The sequence below is a fragment of the Hyla sarda genome, chromosome 2 (genome assembly GCF_029499605.1).
Source record: "Hyla sarda isolate aHylSar1 chromosome 2, aHylSar1.hap1, whole genome shotgun sequence".
Lineage (NCBI taxonomy): Eukaryota > Metazoa > Chordata > Amphibia > Anura > Hylidae > Hyla > Hyla sarda.
This window is the reverse complement of record NC_079190.1, coordinates 14,316,094-14,338,622: the sequence shown is the minus strand read 5'-3', so window position 1 is coordinate 14,338,622 and position 22,529 is coordinate 14,316,094. Positions and strand designations below refer to the sequence as shown.

The 22,529-nt window shown below is 49.3% G+C and overlaps 1 protein-coding gene across 4 annotated transcripts in view; it reads left to right on the top strand.

The window, feature by feature from the left end:
- KLHL35 (kelch like family member 35) overlaps positions 1-22,529 on the top strand; it is a 95,958-nt gene that overhangs the window by 16,341 nt on the left and 57,088 nt on the right. Inside the window, exon 1 of one of the 4 annotated variants that reach the window (XM_056561191.1) lies at positions 14,542-14,666. The exons of the other annotated variants lie outside the window; for them this stretch is intronic. The gene's annotated coding sequence lies outside the window, so the exon portion shown is untranslated. Of the gene's footprint in view, positions 1-14,541; positions 14,667-22,529 lie in introns of those variants that run through there. 4 annotated transcript variants of the gene reach the window in all.

Here is a 22,529-nt window from a genome sequence, read left to right as displayed (position 1 = left end):
GATTTCTTGATGCCCGCATGACCTGCGAGATGGGAGGAGTGACCCCATTTGAGGATTCCGAGGCGTTGGCGTGGAGAAACAAAGGTCTTTCCTGGAGGAGTCTGCCTGATGGAGGCAGGAGAAGTGGAGATCAGGCAGTCAGGTGGAATGATGTGTTGCGGAGGGAGATCAACTTCTGAGGCATCCGAGGAACGAGAGAGAGCATCGGCCCTAATGTTCTTATCGGCAGGACGAAAGTGAATCTCAAAATTAAATCGGGCAAAGAACAGAGACCACCGGGCCTGGCGAGGATTTAGCCGTTGGGCCGACTGGAGGTAGGAGAGGTTCTTGTGGTCGGTGTAGATAATAACAGGAAATCTTGATCCCTCCAGCAGATGCCTCCATTCCTCAAGTGCTAATTTAATGGCTAGAAGCTCTCGATCCCCGATGGAGTAGTTCCTCTCCGCTGGAGAGAAGGTCCTAGAGAAAAAACCACAAGTGACAGCATGCCCGGAAGGATTTTTTTGTAGAAGAACAGCTCCAGCTCCTACTGAGGAGGCATCAACCTCCAATAGGAAGGGTTTGGAAGGGTCAGGTCTGGAGAGCACGGGAGCCGAAGAAAAGGCAGACTTGAGTCGTTTAAAGGAGTCTTCTGCTTGAGGAGGCCAGGACTTGGGATCAGCATTTTTCTTGGTTAAAGCCACGATAGGAGCCACAATGGTAGAAAAATGTGGAATAAATTGCCTGTAATAATTGGCGAACCCCAAAAAGCGTTGGATAGCACGGAGTCCGGAGGGGCGTGGCCAATTTAAGACGGCAGAGAGTTTGTCTGGATCCATCTGTAGTCCCTGGCCAGAGACCAAATATCCTAGAAAAGGAAGAGATTGGCATTCAAACAGACATTTCTCAATTTTGGCATAGAGTTGGTTGTCACGAAGTCTCTGAAGAACCATACGGACATGCTGGCGGTGTTCTTCTAGATTGGCAGAAAAAATTAGGATATCGTCCAGATATACCACAACACAGGAGTATAACAGATCACGAAAAATTTCATTGACAAAGTCTTGGAAGACGGCAGGGGCATTGCACAGTCCAAAGGGCATGACCAGATACTCAAAGTGTCCATCTCTGGTGTTAAATGCCGTTTTCCACTCGTCCCCCTCTCTGATGCGGATGAGGTTATAGGCGCCTCTTAAGTCCAATTTAGTGAAGATGTGGGCACCTTGGAGGCGATCAAAGAGTTCAGAGATGAGGGGTAAGGGGTAGCGGTTCTTAACCGTGATTTTATTAAGACCGCGGTAGTCAATGCAAGGACGTAGGGAGCCATCTTTTTTGGACACAAAGAAAAATCCGGCTCCGGCAGGAGAGGAGGATTTACGGATAAAGCCCTTTTTTAGATTCTCCTGGACGTATTCGGACATGGCAAGAGTCTCTGGGGCAGAGAGAGGATAAATTCTGCCCCGGGGTGGAGTAGTACCCGGGAGGAGGTCGATAGGGCAATCATAAGGCCTGTGAGGAGGTAGAGTCTCAGCTTGTTTTTTGCAGAAAACATCCGCGAAGTCCATATAGGCCTTAGGGAGACCGGTTACTGGAGGAACCACAGAGTTACGGCAAGGGTTACTGGGAACCGGTTTTAGACAGTTCTTGGAACAAGAGGACCCCCAACTCTTGATCTCCCCAGTGGACCAATCCAGGGTTGGGGAATGAAGTTGAAGCCAGGGAAGTCCAAGGAGAATCTCCGAGGTGCAATTGGGGAGGACCAAAAGTTCAATCCTCTCATGATGAGATCCGATGCTCATAAGAAGGGGCTCCGTGCGGAAACGTATGGTACAGTCCAATCTTTCATTATTTACACAATTGATGTAGAGGGGTCTGGCGAGACTGGTCACTGGGATGTTGAACCTGTTGACGAGAGAGGCCAAAATAAAATTTCCTGCAGATCCAGAGTCCAAGAAGGCCACTGTAGAGAAGGAGAAGGCAGAGGCAGACATCCGCACAGGCACAGTAAGACGTGGAGAAGCAGAGTAGACATCAAGGACTGTCTCACCTTTGTGCGGAGTCAGCGTACGTTTTTCCAGGCGGGGAGGACGGATAGGACAATCCCTCAGGAAGTGTTCGGTACTAGCACAGTACAGGCAGAGGTTCTCCATACGGCGTCGTGTCCTCTCTTGAGGTGTCAGGCGAGACCGGTCGACCTGCATAGCCTCCACGGCGGGAGGCACAGGAACAGATTGCAGGGGACCAGAGGAGAGAGGAGCCGAGGAGACGAAACGCCTCGTGCGAACAGAGTCCATATCTTGGCGGAGTTCCTGACGCCTTTCAGAAAAACGCATGTCAATGCGAGTGGCTAGGTGAATAAGTTCATGTAGATTAGCAGGAATTTCTCGTGCGGCCAGAACATCTTTAATGTTGCTGGATAGGCCTTTTTTGAAGGTCGCGCAGAGGGCCTCATTATTCCAGGACAATTCTGAAGCAAGTGTACGGAATTGTACGGCATACTCGCCAACGGAAGAATTACCCTGGACCAGGTTCAACAGGGCAGTCTCAGCAGAAGAGGCTCGGGCAGGTTCCTCAAAGACACTTCGGATTTCCGAGAAGAAGGAGTGTACAGAGGCAGTGACGGGGTCATTGCGGTCCCAGAGCGGTGTGGCCCATGACAGGGCTTTTCCGGACAGGAGACTGACTACGAAAGCCACCTTAGACCTTTCAGTGGGAAACAGGTCCGACATCATCTCCAGATGCAGGGAACATTGGGAAAGAAAGCCACGGCAAAACTTAGAGTCCCCATCAAATTTATCCGGCAAGGATAAGCGTATCCCAGGAGCGGCCACTCGCTGCGGAGGAGGTGCAGGAGCTGGCGGAGGAGATGACTGCTGAAGCTGTGGTAGCAACTGTTGTAGCATAACGGTCAGTTGAGACAGCTGTTGGCCTTGTTGCGCTATCTGTTGTGACTGCTGGGCGACCACCGTGGTGAGGTCAGCGACAACTGGCAGAGGAACTTCAGCGGGATCCATGGCCGGATCTACTGTCACGATGCCGGCTGGCAGGTAGTGGACCCTCTGTGCCAGAGAGGGATTGGCGTGGACCGTGCTAGTGGACCGGTTCTAAGCCACTACTGGTTTTCACCAGAGCCCGCCGCAAAGCGGGATGGTCTTGCTGCGGCGGTAGTGACCAGGTCGTATCCACTAGCAACGGCTCACCTCTCTGGCTGCTGAAGATAGGCGCGGTACAAGGGAGTAGGCAGAAGCAAGGTCGGACGTAGCAGAAGGTCGGGGCAGGCAGCAAGGATCGTAGTCAGGGGCAACGGCAGAAGGTCTGGAAACACAGGCAAGGAACACACAAGGAACGCTTTCACTGGCACTAAGGCAACAAGATCCGGCAAGGGAGTGCAAGGGAAGTGAGGTAATATAGGGAAGTGCACAGGTGAAAACCCTAATTGGAACCACTGCGCCAATCAGCGGCGCAGTGGCCCTTTAAATCGCAGAGACCCGGCGCGCGCGCGCCCTAGGGAGCGGGGCCGCGCGCGCCGGGACAGAACAGACGGGGAGCGAGTCAGGTAGGGGAGCCGGGGTGCGCATCGCGAGCGGGCGCTACCCGCATCGCGAATCGCATCCCGGCTGGCAGCAGGATCGCAGCGCCCCGGGTCAGAGGACGTGACCGGAGCGCTGCAGCGGAGGGAGTGAAGCGAGCGCTCCGGGGAGGAGCGGGGACCCGGAGCGCTCGGCGTAACAGATATGCTTTGTTTCCCGTAAATATATATATATATATATATATATATATATATATATATATATATATATAGTAACTCATCGGATTCCGCACGCGTCTTTGAATGTCATCCAATGTTTATTTCCTCCTCACCTTCTATGACCCGTAACATTTTTATTTTGCCATCAACCCGGAACTTCGTGGGCTAGGTTTTTATGTGACTTGCTGTCATTTTCTTTATACTTTCACTTTCACTTTCACTTTCTATTACTGCATGTCTCTGGAGGTTTATATCAGTACTGGAGGGTTATAAGTAGAGATGAGCGAACTTACAGTAAATTCGATTCGTCACGAACTTCTCGGCTCGGCAGTTGATGACTTTTCCTGCGTAAATTAGTTCAGCTTTCCGGTGCTCCGGTGGGCTGGAAAAGGTGGACGAGTCTCCTAGGACTGTATCCACCTTTTCCAGCCCACCGGAGCACCGGAAAGCTGAACTAATTTATGCAGGAAAAGTCATCAACTGCCGAGCGGAGAAGTTCGTGACGAATCGAATTTACTGTAAGTTCGCTCATCTCTAGTTATAAGGGGAGCAGCCGATATCAGTCACATACAATGTAATATCTCTGGATTATATGGTGTTTCTCCGAAAATAGGACCGGGTCTTATATTAATTTTAGCCACAAAAAACACACTAGGGCTTATTTTCAGGGTAGGGCTGATTTATTTACGGTACGGAACAACATGGCAGTTCCACGGTATTTACACCCCCCCCAATTATCATCATGTGATGGGCGCAGCTCTGCCCTCCGGCCGACTTCTTACATCACAGTGGGCTCAGCCTATCACCGGCTGAGGCGGGACATCGCTGCGGCCGGTGATAGGCTGAAGGCTCTGTGACGTTCCCATCCCCAGGACCGCAGCGATAACAGCGGAGGACAGTGAGGCCGGTTCCTTAGCAACGGGGGAACGGAGGACGAAGGTAAGTTAAAGTTTGTTTTTTAATATTTGCAGCCTGGGCATTGTCTAGGTCAGTGGTCTTCAACCTGCGGACCTCCAGATGTTGCAAACATTTGCAACATCTGGAGGTCCGCAGGTTGGAGACCGCTGGTCTAGGTCTTATTTTTGGGGTAGGGCTTATATTGCAGCCCAATATCGCAGCCCTAACCTATTTTCGGGGTTAGGAGAGCGGCTGATATCAGTCACATATAATGTAACTCTTTTTATTATGAATATATAAAACGTAACAAAACAGAAAGACAAGCTTAAAGGGGTACTCCAGTGAAATTATTTTTTTTTTAATCAACTGGTGCCAGAATGTTAAACAGATTTGTAAATTATATTAAAAAAAAAAAAGGATAAAGTAACGTGCAGCTCACAAAAAAATTAGTCGAGGCTCTATGGAATGTACTTACACCAATAACAGTATAAATAATAAATGAATATTAAGAAAAAAATAAAAGGTACCAAAAGCCTCTAGACCAGTGGTCTTCAACCTGAGGACCTCCAGATGTTGCAAAACTAACTCCCAGCATGCCCGGACAGCCGTTGGCTGTCCGGGCATGCTGGGAGTTGTAGTTTTGCAACATCTGGAGGTCCGCAGGTTGAAGACCACTGCTTTAGACTAATACCATAAACGGTACATAATGATTATATATAATAGTATAAAATAGAATAGAATAGAACTGTGTTTCACTTTAATAATAAAAAAAAAGAGAAATTTATTATAAAAATAATTATGCAAGATACATAACATTAATTAAAAAAAACTCCTTACACAGGACCCTTGGGGGGGAGGTGATATAAAATAATACAGAGTAATAATAATCTCAATCAGCCGCTAATCCGATATTTAGTAAACCGGCATAGTTCAATTTTTCACTCCGTGTCCGTATATATAATGTATAGTTCAAAGATCAAGGACACCTCATATAGTTACCAGCTCCTGCAGATGGAAACAGTTCATGATACACATCCATATAGCTGGACGCCCGAGAGACGGATGGTAACTGCTGTAGAGGCTGAGTACAGCGCTGGCATGCGCTGCGGCGATGGGCCCGGTTGCCACAGGCCTAAGAGAAGTCGCTTATCACGGAGATAGATGGACTGCTCCGGAGATGGAAACAGCCTTGGAGGTAGATGGATCTGCTCCAGAGGTGAATGCAGCCTCGTGGAAGGCCTCTCGGCGTCTGACGTCAGCCAGGTGAGTAAAATACGGCAAGGTGGAATACTTAATTTACAGAGTTTGTGGAGCTTTAAAGGAGTACCTTTCATCAAAAAAAACTTTTGATATATTATAGATTAATGTATGCAGAATAACTTTCTATTTAATTTTCCACTTTGAAAAAATGACCACTAGGGGTCTCCCTACCAGTCCTTTTTTATACATTTCAGACTTATGCTGGAGTCCTAAATTTCAGACTGCAGCCGGGACACAGACAAGCTCCTTGTCAGGATCCGGGTACTGAGCGGATACTTTTGGTGGATCCTCTGTGTCAGTGGGGTGATGACGTGGGCCGTACCAGGGGAACGGAATATAAGGGGTTACTGGTATTCACCAGAGCCCGCCGCAAAGCGGGATGGACTTGCTGCGGCAGGTAACCCCCAGGTCGTTCCACCCGATAACGACTCAACCCCGACTGACTGCTGAGATAGGCGCGGTACAAGGCATTAGGCAAGAGCAAGGTCGGACGTAGCAGAAGGTCAGGGCAGACAGCAACGATCGTAGTCAGGGGCAACGGCAGAGGGTCTGGAACACTGGCTTGGGACATACAAGGAAACGCTTTCACTGGCACAATGGCAACAAGATCCAGCAATACAGGGAAGGGGAAGTGAGGTAATATAGACCAGTGCACAGGTGAAATCACTAATTTGGGCAAGGCGCCAATCAGCGGCACACTGGCCCTTTAAATCACAGAGAGCCGGCGCGTGCGCGCCCTAGGGAGCGGGGCCACGCGCGCTGGGACTGAACAGACGGAGGACAGGTCTGGTAAGCAGGCTGGGATGCGAACCGCGAGCGGGCGCGTCCCGCATCCCTGCTAGAGATACTATCGCAGCGCTCCCAGTCAGCGGGTCTGACCGGGGCGCTGCGAGCAGGTAAACGCTGCGAGCGCTCCGGGAGGAGCGGGGACCCGGAGCGCTCGGCGTAACAGTACCCCCCCCTTGGGTCTCCCCCTCTTTTTGGAACCCGAAAATTTGTGAATGAGGTCTTTGTCGAGGATGTTATCCTCGGGTTCCCACGACCTCTCCTCAGGACCGCAATTCTCCCAATCTACGAATTTTTTTTTTTACCTCTGACCGTCTTAGACGCAAGAATTTCTTTAACAGAGAAGACATCGGAGGAACCGGAGACAGGAGCTGGAGCGACAACCTTGGGAGAGAAGCGGTTAAAGGAGTAGTCCAGTGGTGACTCAGTGGTTAACAACTTATCCCCTATCCTAAGGATAGGGGATAAGTTGCAGATCGCGGGGGGTCCGACCGCTGGGGCCCCCTGCGATCTCCTGTACGGAGCCCCGACAGCCCGCGGGAAGGGGGCGTGTCAACCTCCGCACGAGGCGGCGGCCGACACGCCCCCTCAATACAACTCTATGGCAAGGCCGAAGCGCTGCCTTCAGCAATCTCCGGCTCTGCCATAGAGATGTATTGAGGGGGCGTGTCGGCCGCCGTCTCGTGCGGAGGTCGACACCCGCTATCTGGGCGGAGAGCCGGGGCCCCGTACAGAGAGATCGCAGGGGGCCCCAGCAGTCGGACCCCCCGCGATCTCAAACTTATCCCCTATCCTTAGGATAGGGGATAAGTTTTTCACCACTGGACTACCCCTTTAAGGATAAGCGGTTTAAGGAGAGAAACATGAAAAGCGTTAGGAATACGGAGAGAAGGGGGAAGAAGGAGTTTGTAGGAGACAGGATTGATTTGGCACTTGATTTTAAAGGGTCCAAGATAACGTGGTCCCAGTTTATAACTGGGGACACGGAAGTGGATATACTTGGCGGAGAGCCACACTTTGTCTCCAGGAGCAAAGACAGGAGGAGATCTTCTCTTTTTGTCGGCATGCTTCTTCATCCGGGATGAGGCCTGTAGGAGGGATTTTTGAGTTTCCTTCCAGATGGTGGAGAAGTCCCGGGTAACTTCATCAACAGCAGGCAAACCAGAAGGGGTGGGAGTGGGGAGGGGGGAAGAGGGTGACGGCCGTACACCACAAAGAACGGTGATTTGGCAGAGGATTCAGAGTCCTTGAAATTGTACGAGAATTCAGCCCAGGGTAGAAGATCGGCTCAATCATCCTGGCGGGAGGAAACAAAATGTCGCAAATAGTCACCAAGGATCTGATTAACTCTCTCTACTTGCCCATTGGATTGGGGATGATAGGAAGATGAGAAATGTAATTTGATTTTTAGTTGATTACAGAGAGCTCTCCAAAATTTCGATACAAATTGAACGCCTCTATCCGAGACGATATGCGTGGGAAGCCCGTGGCGCAGAAGGAAGGCCTGGAAGTGGAATAAAATGTGCCATCTTGGAGAAACGATCAACGACCACCCAAATGACTGTGTTGCCATGGAATAAAGGCAGGTCCGTTATAAAATCCATACCAATCTGAGACCATGGTAGTTCAGGGACAGGCAAAGGATGAAGGAGACCGGCAGGCTTCTGGCGAGGAGTCTTGTCCCGGGCACAGACTGTACAGGCCCGAACGAAATCAGCGACATCTGCTTCCAGGGTAGGCCACCAATATAAACGGGAGATGAGTTGGATAGACTTCTTGACGCCAGCATGGCCGGCGAAGTGCGAGGAATGTCCCCATCTGAGGATCTTGAGGCGCTGGAGCGGGGGACGAAAGTCTTTCCAGGAGGTGTTTGTCTGATAGAAGCTGGAGAAGAGGAGATCAGACACTCAGGAGGAACAATGTGTTGCAGTGGGGCTTCCGTTTCGGAAGCATCAGAGGAACGAGAAAGGGCGTCAGCCCTGATGTTTTTGTCAGCAGGGCGAAAATGATTCTCGAAGTTAAAACGGGCAAAAAACAACGACCACCTAGCCTGGCGTGGGTTCAGCCGTTGGGCAGACTGAAGATACGAGAGATTCTTGTGATCCGTGTAGATGACAATTGGGTATTTGGACCCCTCCAGCAGGTGCCTCCATTCTTCGAGGGTTAGTTTAATGGCCAGAAGTTCTCGATCACAAATGGAGTAATTTTTTTCCGCCGGAGAGAAGGTCTTAGAAAAGAAACCACAAGTAATGTTATGTCCAGAAGAGTTTTTTTGTAGGAGTACAGCTCCGGCTCCCACCGAGGAGGCATCTACCTCCAGCAAGAAGGGTTTAGATGGATCAGGTCTGGAGAGTACAGGAGCAGAAGAAAAGGCAGTTTTGAGACGATTGAATGCCTCATCCGCTTGGGGAGGCCAGGACTTAAGGTTGGCGTTCTTCTTGGTTAGGGCCACAATTGGAGCCACAATGGTGGAAAAATGTGGAATAAACTGTCGGTAGTAATTGGCAAACCCCAAGAAACATTGGATAGCTCGGAGTCTGGAGGGGCGTGGCCAATCTAACACGGCTGACAGTTTGTCTGGGTCCATTTGAAGTTCCTGGCCAGAGACTAAATAACCTAGCAAGGGGAGAGATTGGCATTCAAAGAGACATTTCTCCATCTTGACAAATAATTGATTGTCACGGAGTCTCTGGAGCACTAGGCGGACATGGCGGCGGTGTTCTTCGAGGCTAGAAGAAAAAATCTAAATGTCGTCCAGGTAAACCACAACACAGGTATATAACAGATCCCGAAATATTTCATTCACAAAGTCCTGGAAGACAGCAGGGGCGTTGCAGAGCCCAAAAGGCATAACCAGGTATTCAAAATGTCCGTCTCTGGTGTTAAACGCGGTCTTCCACTCGTCCCCTTCCCTGATGCGGATGAGATTATATGCGCCTCTTAAGTCCAATTTGGTGAAGATGTTAGCGCCACGTGGGCAGTCAAAGAGTTCCGAGATAAGAGGCAGGGGATAGCGGTTTTTTATAGTGATCTTATTTAAACCGCGGTAATCGATGCATGGCCGTAAGGAACCGTCTTTTTTGGAGACAAAGAAGAACCCCGCTCCGGCAGGGGATGAAGACTTGCGGATGAATCCCCTCTTTAAATTTTCTTGGATGTAGTCCGACATGGCTTGAGTCTCAGGAGCAGAAAGAGGGTAGATCCTGCCCCGGGGTGGAGTAGTACCAGGAAGGAGATCAATAGGACAGTCATAAGGCCTGTGAGGAGGCAAAGTCTCTGCTTGTTTTTTGCAAAAAACATCGGCATAGTCCTGATAGGCCTTGGGGAGACCTGGTATAGGAGGAGCCACAGGGGTTTGACTGACGGGACTGGGAGCAGACGTGAGGCATTTTTTGTGGCAAGAAGCACCCCAGCTCTTGATCTCCACGGTGGTCCAGTCAAGGGTAGGAGAATGGCGTTGGAGCCAAGGCAAGCCGAGGAGAATTTAAGAAGTGCAGTTAGAGAGGACCAGAAATTCAATCTTTTCGTGATGAGATCCAATGCACATTAACAGGGGTTCTGTGCGGTAACGCACAGTACAGTCCAATTTTTCTCCATTAACTGAAGCGATATAGAGAGGTCTGGCGAGACTGGTCACTGGGATGTTGAACCTGTTAATGAAAGAGGCCAAAATAAAATTTCCTGCAGATCCAGAATCCAAGAAGGCCACAGCTGAGAAGGAGAAGGTAGAAGAAGAAATCCGCACAGGCACAGTAAGACGTGGAGAAGCAGAGTTCACACCTAGAGCTGTCTCACCTTTGTGCGGAATCGGAGTGCGTCTTTCCTGACGTGGAGGTCGGATAGGACAATCCTTCAAGAAGTGTTCGGTACTGGCACAGTACAGACATAGGTTCTCATTGCGTCGGCGTGTCCTCTCTTGTAGGGTCAGGCGGGACAGGTCTACTTGCATAGCCTCCACGGCAGAAGGCACAGGAACAGATTGCAGTGGACCTGAGAAGAGAGGAGCCGGGGAGAGAAATCGCCTGGTGCGAACAAAGTCCATATTCTGACGGAGCTCCTGGCGTCTTTCGGAAAAACGCATGTCAATGCGGGTGACCAAATGAATAAGTTCATGCAGGTTAGCAGGAATTTCTCATGCAGCCAGCACATCCTTGATGTTGCTGGATAGGCCTTTTTTTAAAGGTCGCACAGAGGGCCTCATTGTTCCAAGATAATTCAGAGGCGAGGGTACGAAATTGGATGGCGTATTCGCCTACAGAAGAATTTCCTTGGACCAGGTTCAGCAAGGCTGTTTCGGCAGAAGAGGCTCGGGCTGGTTCCTCGAAGACACTACGAAGCTCAGTGAAGAAGGACTGAACAGTGGCGGTGACAGGATCATTGGGGTTCCAGAGCGGTGTGGCCCATGACAAGGCCTTCCCAGACAGGAGACTAACCACGAAAGCCACCTTTGACCGTTCAGTGGGAAATTGGTCCGACATCATCTCCAAACGCAGGGAACATTGCGAGAGAAAACCACGGCATAGTTTAGAGTCCCCATCAAATTTGTCCGGCAGGGACAAGCGGAGGCTGGAAGCGGCCATTCGCTGCGGAGGAGGTGCAGGAGCTGGCGGAGGAGATGGTTGCTGTAGCTGTGGTAAAAACTGTTGTAGCATAACAGTCAGTTGAGACACCTGATGACCTTGTTGCGCTATCTGTTGCGACTGCTGGGCGACCACTGTGGTAAGGTCAGCGACAACTGGCAGCGGGACCTCAGCGGGATCCATGGCCGGATCTACTGTCAGGATCCGGGTACTGAGAGGATACTGGTGGTGGATCCTCTGTGTTAGTGGGGTGATGACGTGGGCTGTACCAGGGGAACGGAGTCTAAGGGGTTACTGGTATTCACCAGAGCCCGCCGCAAAGCGGGATGGACTTGCTGCGGCAGGTAACCCCCAGGTCGTTCCACCCGATAACGACTCAACCCCAACTGACTGCTGAGATAGGCGCGGTACAAGGGATTAGGCAAGAGCAAGGTCGGACGTAGCAGAAGGTCAGGGCAGGCAGCAAGGATCGTAGTCAGGGGCAACGGCAGAGGGTCTGGAACACTGGCTTGGGACATACAAGGAACGCTTTCACTGGCACAATGGCAACAAGATCCGGCAATACAGGGAAGGGGAAGTGAGGTAGTATAGACCAGTGCACAGGTGAAATCACTAATTTGGGCCAGGCGCCAATCAGCGGCGCACTGGCCCTTTAAATCGCAGAGAGCCGGCGCGCGCGCGCTCTAGGGTGCGGGGCCACGCGCGCCGGGTCTGAATAGACGGAGGACGGGTCTGGTAAGCAGGCTGGGATGCGAACCGCGAGCGGGCGCGTCCCACATCGCGGATCGCATCCCTGCTAGAGACACTATCGCAGCGCTCCCGGTCAGCGGGTCTGACCGGGGCGCTGGGAGCAGGTAAACGCTGCGAGCGCTCCGGGGAGGAGCGGGCACCCGGAGTGCTCGGCGTAACACTCCTGGCAGGGAGCAGTGGTGAGTTTGTCTGTGTTCCGGCTGCAGTCTGAGATTTAGGACTCCTGCATGAGTCTGAAATCTATAAAAAAGGACTGGTAGGGAGACCCCTAGTGGTCATTTTTTCAAAGTGGAAAATGAAATAGAAAGAAGCGTATTTTTTAATAACATGCTATTGGAAAGTTATTCTGCATACATTAATCTATAATATATCAAAAGTTTTTTTGATGACAGGTACCCTTTAAAGGAGTAGTGCCCAGGATATGAGGATGCGGTTAATGGATTGCGGTAATCATGCGGAAATTCTTCCTCTCCTCTAGACGCGTTTCAGGGTACTTTATTAACGACCCTTTCCTCAGTAGAGATATCAGTCTGTCACAAGTAGCGAAATGGAAACATTAACATTAAAACATTATCTAGCTTTTTTTTCCATTTAGCTACTTGTGACAAACTGAAAGAGAAATACCCCTGTTATAATCAGACAGGCACCATATATAAAGGACTCTTAGCTTTTTCTCTCTACACTGTCATAATATGACTAACATTAAAGTAAAATAATACAAAAAATACTAACTTAATCTGCTCCGACTGCCTAACCGATCCACACTATATAATATATACAAGAAAAAAATAAAAACCCAAATACATAACATAAATGCAAATATATATACATAAACTATATACACCTACAAAATACATAAACTATATACACCTACAAAATATACACACATGGAAAAAAAAGAAAATAAAAACATCCTGCACTAGACTAACCCATCACCCGCACAACCACCCTCCTTGACATGGGTCAGAGTTCATAGTCCATGGATATCCAGTCCAGTCCATAACTGACCCATGCCAGCCCCTCCAAACCTCCACCAACCCACCAATTCTCCCACCCAACCTAATCTATACCCAATCCACTATATAAAAAATACAACTTCATTACATAACATCATATACAAAACAATACAACCCACCTTAGGCCCAAGTTCGGTCGCCTGTAAGCCCTTTACGGAGCACATACTCTGAAAACAAAACAAAAAGACTATGGTGTACATGCATAGCCCACCACCAGGGAAGAAGGATGGCAATACTGATATTACATTTTAAACTCTCTCCACTAACTTTTCCCTACGACTCACCCTACTGCTATCCCTTCAACAAACTGACCCTGCACTCACCCTCTCTCTCTGTCCATAACCAGAAAGGTACCCTCTACCGAAAAGGTCTAGTACCTAGGGCACACCAAATGAAAAACCTCTCCACAGGAGAAATGCCCTACAGGTACCCAGACTGCCATACTCCAAAGACCTGATCTTCCCGAGGTCACCGGTGATGTTCCTACAGACCTCCACCTCGGAGAGGATTTTCTAGATACTAGACACCGTGCGTTCCACATGTGGTACCTAACCACTAAACTGACTACGAATAAAGTGCCCCGGTCTCGGCCACCCAGGGTCCTGAATGCCCCATAAGCCCACTCTGGATAGGTAAGGCTGGCATGTTGACTCCAGCCGATGGAAGCGCCCACCCTGTTGTAGACCCCTATGTTAAAGGGACAATGAAGCAGGAAATGGTCCATGCTTTCCAGCGTGTCCCCGCACTCTTCTCAGGGACATCCCCGGTCATCAGAGCTCCTACACTTCAAATTGTCCCTCACATATAGCTTTCCCTGAAAGCAGCGCCAGGCCAAGTCCCAAAACTTCTGGGGGATCCTTTTCATGTTTAAAAGATACAACCCCACCCTCAGATCCTGACCTGGGCAGTCCCTGAGCGCCAGAGGCTTCTGGAAGTGGGTCAACAGAACCCGTTTGTCAAGGAACTGCCTTGACTGGGTCCTGATCTCCCACACTCCCAGACCCCACCGACGTATCGCCTTCAGAGTCGGGGTAGCGTAAGCCGGAAGATATCCATGGGGCGTACGGAGGTCCTTCACTTTCCCTCCTGTCTCCCATTCCTGGAAGAAAGGCCGAAACCATTCCCTACAGGAGAGTACCCACGGAGGAGCCCTCTCTGACCAGAGGTTTGAGATTTTAGCTTTCAAGAAGGTGTTCGTTAAGAACACCACAGGGTTTACCATAGATAAACCCCCAGTCTTCTTGTGCAGTGTGTTGTCCCGGTAGGATCCTACTAGTGGGATAACCCCTTGTCACCTCTTCCTTCTTTAATTTTATATGTTTGATGTGTATAATTGTATATAATTTATATATATATATGTATAGTACTTCCAGGACCTTAGGTCACATGATTACTAAGCCTACTGTTAGGTTAAGCTTAAGGACCTTCCAGGTCACGTGAGTGGGTCACATGATGTACCACAATGCTTTGTAAAGAGACTGACAGTGTGTGGGAACCAATAAGCTTTGAGCCTGTCCCTTACCATATAAGGACGCTGTATTCAATCCTCGCTCTCTTGTATCCTGGATCTGAAAGTGAGCATATCCTGCTAATATAGCTACAAGACGAATCTAGGCCTGAAGCCCGTTATCTTCAGCCGAATACTAAACCGTGAGTTCAAATAAACTCATTCCTAAATCTACGTGACTACTGAACCTAAAACTAAACCCTAAATTCAGTGGAACAGCGTAAAGCAAGCCTCAAAGCTTATCTTCCCAACAAGGTCCCAGCCAACTGTGAGGATCCTAAAGTCCGGTCCTCTGTAAAGACTGTTACTACTGTTAACCTGCATAAAATCTGCAGTAAAGTTATTTCCAGTTTACTAAACCTCCGGTTGTGGACAATCCTTTATTCCTCCCTATCGTTCCTGGGATGGGTGGCGGTAGGATATATACATATATATATATATATATATATATATATACAGAGGAAGAACCAGCACCCTGGCGTCACGACAGTTAAGGGTTAATCCAACACCCTTTCATTACTGCACAGCTAGACCCTACCTACCCTACATCCCCACAAGCTCACCACAGCAGGACATAACCTCCCTCTTGACTAGGTTCAACCCACTTCCCCACAACAGTTGGAAAAACAGGCTGTAGATCCTAGTTTAGTGTGATGCCCAAAACTGTTGCTGACTCTTCGGGCCCTGGAAGGGTGTCCGGGAGATGAAAAGTGGTATCTTCACCTCCCAGCCAGAGACTCTCACACTTATCCTGGTTGATCTTAGACCCAGATGCCTCTGAGTAGCGGTCCACCTCCGACATCACCATGTGGTAGCTTGGGGGATGTAGGGTATGGGGAGTGTAGCTGTGCGGGTATTAAAGGGTGCTTGTTAACCCTTGCTATTCGTGACGCCAGGGTGAGGGCTCCTCAATTAAGCTTTTCCTACCGCCGCCCTTCCCAGCAACGATAGGGAGGTAGATGATAATAGGTTTGAGGTAGTGAGCAATAATGGATTGTCTACAACGGAAAGCTTCTGTAAACAGCGTTAACTTTACTGAAGATTTTCTGTATACTTCATTAACATAACAGTCTCTTATCAATACAACAGCTTTTGGAGATTGACAATGGTTGGGACTTTAGCTTGAAAAGTCTTTAGTCTATTGCGCTGTTCCACTGGATTTAGGGGAATTAGTTGCGGTCCAGTAGTCAGGCTAGCATTAGCAGGGATTAGAGTAAAACTCACAATTTTTGCTTCTGCTGAGGCCGTAGGTTTTGAGGCCTAGCGTGTCTTTGAAAGTTGCGTAGCACCGTCCTGTTAGTCCGGCATCCACGAGAGCAGCAACCCAGCAACCACAGAGGAGGAGAGGATAAAGCTCTGAAATCAAGCAGCTAGGGGAAGCCGAGGCTATACAAAGACTCTCAAAAGGGAGGGGACCCTTGAGGATGGCAAAAGATTGCTTCCAAGTATGGTAGAAGTGGGACAATTGAGTATATTGCCAAGACTGTACTGCCGTCGGAGTCGAACCTCCCAAAATCTCCACTACAGACTTGAGAGATTGAAGGATATGAGAAAACACAAAAGTAGCCCCTCTAAGTCTCCCCGGAAAAGAGCTGGAGAGGCATCCCAGTGAAAAGTCAGGGTTGTCACGTATCGGGGTGAGGGGCCCTCTAGATCCCATAAGGCCAGCTTTAATAAGATAACGGTGGGACACCCGGAGCACGATCCGGGAACCCCAGGGGAGATGCAGACAGTGTGCGGCTGTCCAATAATTGTTCTATATGTATACTTCTCTTGCAGGCTATACAACCCTATTGTAATGCTATATACATTTTATCACTGACTAGTAGTAATATGTACATTTGTGTGCAAATTTAACTTACAAGATACCGCTATTCCTGGTCAGGATACCTTCTGCATGACCAATCCTGCTGACATTAAAGACACAAGACACAAAATTGGTCAACATAAACATTTTTATATACCGTATTTTTCGCCATATAAGACGCTCCGGCATATAAGACGCACCCAATTTTAAAGGATGAAAATCTAGAAAAAAAAATTCTGAACCTTCAAAATGCGGACCTCCAGATGTTGCAAAACTACAACTCCCAGCATGCCCGGACAGCCGTTGGCTGTCCGGGCATGCCGGGAGTTGTAGTTTTGCAACATCTGGAGGTCCGCAGGTTGAAGACCACTGGTATAGGAGGTAATACTCACCTGTCCCCGCCGCTCCGGACCTGTCACCGCTGCTCTGGATGTCGCCCTCCATCGCTGTCGCCACGTCCCCAGGGTGTCCCCGTCGCTCCGTAACGTCTCTGCTGCCGGGTATCCTTGCTCTCCGTCGCCGCCATCACGTCACTATGCACGCCGCTATGCACGCCGCTCCTATTGGATGACAGGACGGCGTGCGCGACGACGTGATGACGAAGAAGGAGAGCGCCGGCCATGCAGGGGATCCCGGCACAGAGAAGACACTGAGGAGGCAGGTAAGGTCCCTCCCAGTGTCCTGTAAGCTGCTCGGGATGCCGAGATTTCACCGCGGCGGTCCCGAACAGCCCGACTGAGCAGCCGGGTTAGTGTCACTTTCGCTTCAGACGCGGCGGTCAGCTTTGATCGCCACGTCTGAAGGGTTAATACAGGGCTTCACCGCGATCGGTGATGTCCTGTATTAGCCGCGGGTCCCGGGCGTTGATGGCCGCAGGAACCGCCGCGATTGGACAGTGTTTTAATGTGTATTTGCCATATAAGACGCACCAACTTTCCCCCCTAGTTTTGGGAAAGAAAAAGTGCGTCTTATACGGCAAAAAATACGGTATCCATTCTGTTCAGTTCTAGCCCATTAGTACCACTTACATCAACATCGTCATCACATTGATTAAAATTCTTTTTCATTTTTCCATTAGGTCCATAATAGTTTTTCATCAACATCTTGCCCTGTGATTTAATGTAACACCCTACAAAAGTTCTGGGTACTGTAGTCTTTAGGAGTTCACAGCCGAAGCCGGGCACATGCTTGCGAATATGGTTGCTGTTAGAGTTCTTGGTATGATTGCCAGGCACATTTGCTTAAACGTTGCAGGAACTAGAAAACAAAAACATATCACACCATTCTAGATACAACACTGAGTAGACACAAAATATAGAAAATAGGTGCTTTTCGCCATAAGGACTTTTTTAGACTTTCCGGCCCAGCCTTGACGGGCTCTGGTCTTCTTGGGCTAAGGTTAAGAGTGGTGTTCCATGACACCTGAGACAAACTGGAATAAGTGATGGTGGGGCTCACTATGAGCACCATCTGGACTGCAGCGGCTTGCGCCACTGGGGACAGACGGTGCCTGCTGGGCCGGCCACACCTCCGCAAATGCAGGAGTAGGCCTGGGCACATCTGCAGATGACTTTCCTTTTGCTCCAGACACATACTTGGGTGCCATGACAGGCATTTTGGGCAGACGTTCTTCTTCACCACCTTGAGGCCAAATGGATCTGCATTCCAATCTTCAGATGAGAAGTACACGAAGGGTAGCTATGTAGGATATTCCGGTCGGGTCACAGCTGCCGCCCACTCCCCTTGTGCACTCTTGATGGGCGTGTACTCCACACGCTCTCCAGGGAGTGTAGGTGGGACAGGAGATAGTCCCTTTTAACCACCCTCCGATTGACTAAGATAGTGCCACCGTAGTGGTAGTCCATCAATATGCCGAACCCCCTGACCTTGTCAAACTTGATGACTGTGGCCCTTCTGTCCAAGAGGGGCTCTCGGGGTTTAGGATGGTCTAGTATCCAGATATACTGTCATGGCCGTAAATGTTGGCCCCCCTGAAATTTTTCTAGAAAATTAAGTATTTCTCACAGAAAAGGATTGCAGTAACACATGTTTTGCTATACACATGTTTATTCCCTTATTGGAAAAAAAAAAAAAAAAGATTAAAAAGCAAAATTGGACATATCGTCACCAAACTCCAAAAGTGGGCTGGACAAAATTATTGGCACCCTTTCAAAATTGTGGAAAAATAAGATTGTTTCAGGCATGTGATGCTCCTTTATACTCACCTGGGGCAAGTAACAGGTGTGGATAATATAAAAATCACACCTGAAAGCAGATAAAAAGGAGAGAAGTTCACTTAGTCTTTGCATTGTGTGTCTGTGTGTGCCACACTAAGCATGGACAACAGAAAGAGGAGAAGAGAACTGTCTGAGGACTTGAGAACCAAAATTGTGAAAAAATATCAACAATCTCAAGGTTACAAGTCCATCTCCAGAGATCTAGATTTGTCTTTGTCCACAGTGCGCAGGAAGTTTGCAACCCCATGGCACTGTAGCTAATCTCCCTGGGCGTGGACGGAAGAGCAAAATTGATGAAAGGTGTCAACGCAGGATAGTCCGGATGGTGGATAAGCAGCCCCAAACAAGTTCCAAAGATATTCAAGCTGTCCTGCCGGCTCAGTGAGCATCAATGTCAGCGCAAACTATCCGTCGACATTTAAATTAAATGAAACACTATGGCAGGAGACCCAGGAGGACCCCACTATGGAGGAGACCCAGGAGGACCCCACTATGGAGGAGACCCAGGAGGACCCCACTATGGAGGAGACCCAGGAGGACCCCACTATGGAGGAGACCCAGGAGGACCCCACTATGGAGGGGACCCAGGAGGACCCCACTGCTGACACAGAGACATAAAAAAGCAAGACTACATTTTGCCAAAATGAACTTGAGTAACCAAAATCCTTCTGGGAAAACATCTTGTGGACAGATGAGACCAAGATAGAGCTTTTTGGTAAAGCTCATCATTCTACTGTTTACCGAAAACGGAATGAGGCCTACAAAGAAAAGAACACAGAACCTACAGTGACATATGGTTGAGGTCAATGATGTTTGGGGTTGTTTTGCTGCCTCTGGCACTGGGGGCCTTGAATGTGTACAAGACATCATGAAATCTGAGGATTACCAAAGGATTTTGGGTCGCACTGTAAAGCCCAGTGTCAGAAAGCTGGGTTTGCGTTCGAGATCTTGGGTCTTCCAGCAGGACAATGACCCCAAACATATGTCAAAAAGCCCCCAGAAATGGATGGCAACAAAGCGCTGGAGAGTTCTGAAGTGGCAGCAATGAGTCCAGATCTAAATCCCATTGATCACCTGGGGAGAGATCTTAAAATTATTGTTGGGAAAAGGCGTCTTCCAATAAGAGACCTGGAGCAGTTTGCGAAGGAAGAGTGGTCCAACATTCCGGCTGAGAGGTGTAAGAAGCTTATTGATGGTTATAGGAAGACACTGATTTCAGTAGTTTTTTCCAAAGTTAAAGGAGATGTCCGGTGCAGACTTTTCCTATTCCATCCTGCCCGGGCTGCAAAAAGAGACAAAACAAACTTTCACTTACCTTCCTACGTTCCCCCGGAGCTCCGCAACAGCTGATCGTTCGGCCGGGCTGTTTACTTCCTACTTCCCTTAGCCCAATACGTCACACAGTGCTTCAGCCTATCACCGGCCGAGGCGGGACATCGCTGCGGCCGGTGATAGGCTGAAGCACTGTGTGACGTATTGGGCTAAAGGAAGTAGTAAGTAGACAGCCCGGCCGAACGATCAGCTGTTGCGGAGCTCCGGGGGAACGTAGGAAGGTAAGTGAAAGTTTGTTTTGTCTTTTTTTTGCAGCCCGGACAGGATGGAATAGAAAAAGTCTGCACCGGACATCTCCTTTAAGGGTGCCAATAATTTTGTTCAGCCCATATTTGGAGTTTGGTGACATTGTGTCCAATTTGCTTTTTTTCCTCCTTTTTTGGTTTAGTTCCAATACACACAAAGGGAATAAACATGTGTATAGCAAAACATGTGTTACTGCAATCCTTTTCTGTGAGAAATACTTCATTTTCTTGAAAAATTTCGGGGGGCGGGGGGCAACATTTATGGCCATGATTGTATACATTTTCCAGACTTTTAGTGTCCTTTTTTTTCGCTTGGCGCATTTCATATGGAAGCCAAATTTGGGCCAAATTTACACCTCCTCTGCTTTCTCATCCTCTCTATGATTGCAGCCATAGAGGCCTCCTGTTTGGCCTTTTTGGACTCTGCTGCAGGAATTGGGGGATGCTCCTTTCTGGGCAGGGGCAGGAGGTACTGATACATGTAACTTATGACCCGGGGGTCATCGCCAAACACCCATTCAGGTAGTTGGGGGGCGGTAGGATTTGGGTCTTGGTGTGGACTTTGGGACCTGGGGGGTGGACTCTGGGCTGGACTGGGAAGAAGTAGTAGAAAAAGCGGCTTCCGCCAGAGTACACTGGTGATGCCCCTCGGGACAATGCCGACGTTCCGCCAACAGGGCCATCAGCTGTCGCTCTCTGGAAGTGGCGTTCGGAGGCATCGCTCATCCAAGGTCAGCTTCTCAAGATGCTCCACCAGCACTTGGAAGACTTCTGCGGCCCCCACCGCTATATCAGGGACGCTGCACGCCATGCTGGATCGCTCACTCACAGGTCGCTCTCTTCTCACTCTCAGGAACTTCCAGTGGTCTGAAGAGGTCCGGCTGGGCTCAGTCCTTTATACTAGTCTTTGGCAACATGGCTGCCAGCTGGAAACATGTGAGCGGTGTGCCCTCTTCAGTCGCCCTCCCCGGGAACAGGGGTCCGACCCTTCTGGTTCCACTTCGGACTCGGAATAGAGACTTGACTTCCACAGCCAGGGGCGGAACGCTGACTTTCGCTGGCTTCTTTTGCGCGCTTTTCTCCGACTCCATTAACCCCTTCTGGTATGGCAGACATTTTACAATGCAGCATAGCTTCTGTACGGATTTTCCACATGGTGGGCACAACTTTAACACGTTTACAGTAGCCGGAATAAACTCTTCTCCTCCCCCTCTTTTCGCAAGCGCTTTTCAACATATGTATTTTGCACAAAGTCCTGAACCAAATTGGCGCACAGACTTGTGATTTTCGCACACTTTCGACACAGTCCAGACTGGGGGGGGGGGGGGGGGGGGTTCTTTGCATAATGCACACACCCATATCCTGTTCGTAGGACGCCAAAAGTTGTGGTCTCAGATGGGGTAATGTGTAATTAACCTTATCGTGATGCCAGGGCGTGGTTGACCTATACACCACCAGAGGTAGGCCAGCTTTACCTGTGCCAGGCACGGGGCAAATAATCACTCCGACCCAAGGTTACGGTTAACTGGTTTGCTTTACTGAGGTTGGAAAGATGGTACGATCCGTTACAGCTCAGATCAGCATGAATGAGATGCAGGGTGAACTTAGGGAAGCTTATCGGCTTGCTGGGACTTATAGTTGTTTGCGCTGTATAGGACTGATTCAGCCCACACTATACTTCAGGGATTTGTACTTGACTAACTTGCTAAGTTGACTTGTATAATATCCCCAAGACTTTAGGCTCACCCCAAGGCTTTGTCCGTGCAAGAAAAATGAAAACCAGGAACTGCAGGTGTGAATACAGCTCAAATAGTCACTCAACCAGCCACAAAAGGTCTAGATAGCGGTCAGCTGATTAGTCAGCGTGGTGCTCAATGTCAATGGAAAGCAATGGTAATCCACAAAAAGAGCAGAAAAGACATGGCAACTCACCAAAGATGACGTCTGGCAAACAATGTTCTATTGAACATGAAAGGTGGAGCGGGTGTGGGGACAAGACAACGTCCATTTCACGTCACATGACGCTTCTTCTGGCCTCAACTTCACCTTGTTACCGCAAGGCTTTGACTTTTACCTCAGCAGTGGGGCGGACTGGTAGTAGATTCGGGGTTGCTGGATTAGGCCTCAGGCCTCCTTTCAGATCCACCTCACAGACTTCACTCCTCACCAAACTGTACCTCAGCTCAACACTGAACTCTAACTACAGTATATAAGGGGACAATATAGAGCCTTCCCATTGGCCGGATAGGTCACATGTTCCCCTTAACAACAAGGTCCTTAGCAACAAGAAATTTAAAGGGGTACTCCGGCCCTAATACGGCCGTCTCACCCCCTACCATAGACTTGCATTGAGGGGGTGAGGCGTGATGTCACACGGGGGCGGAG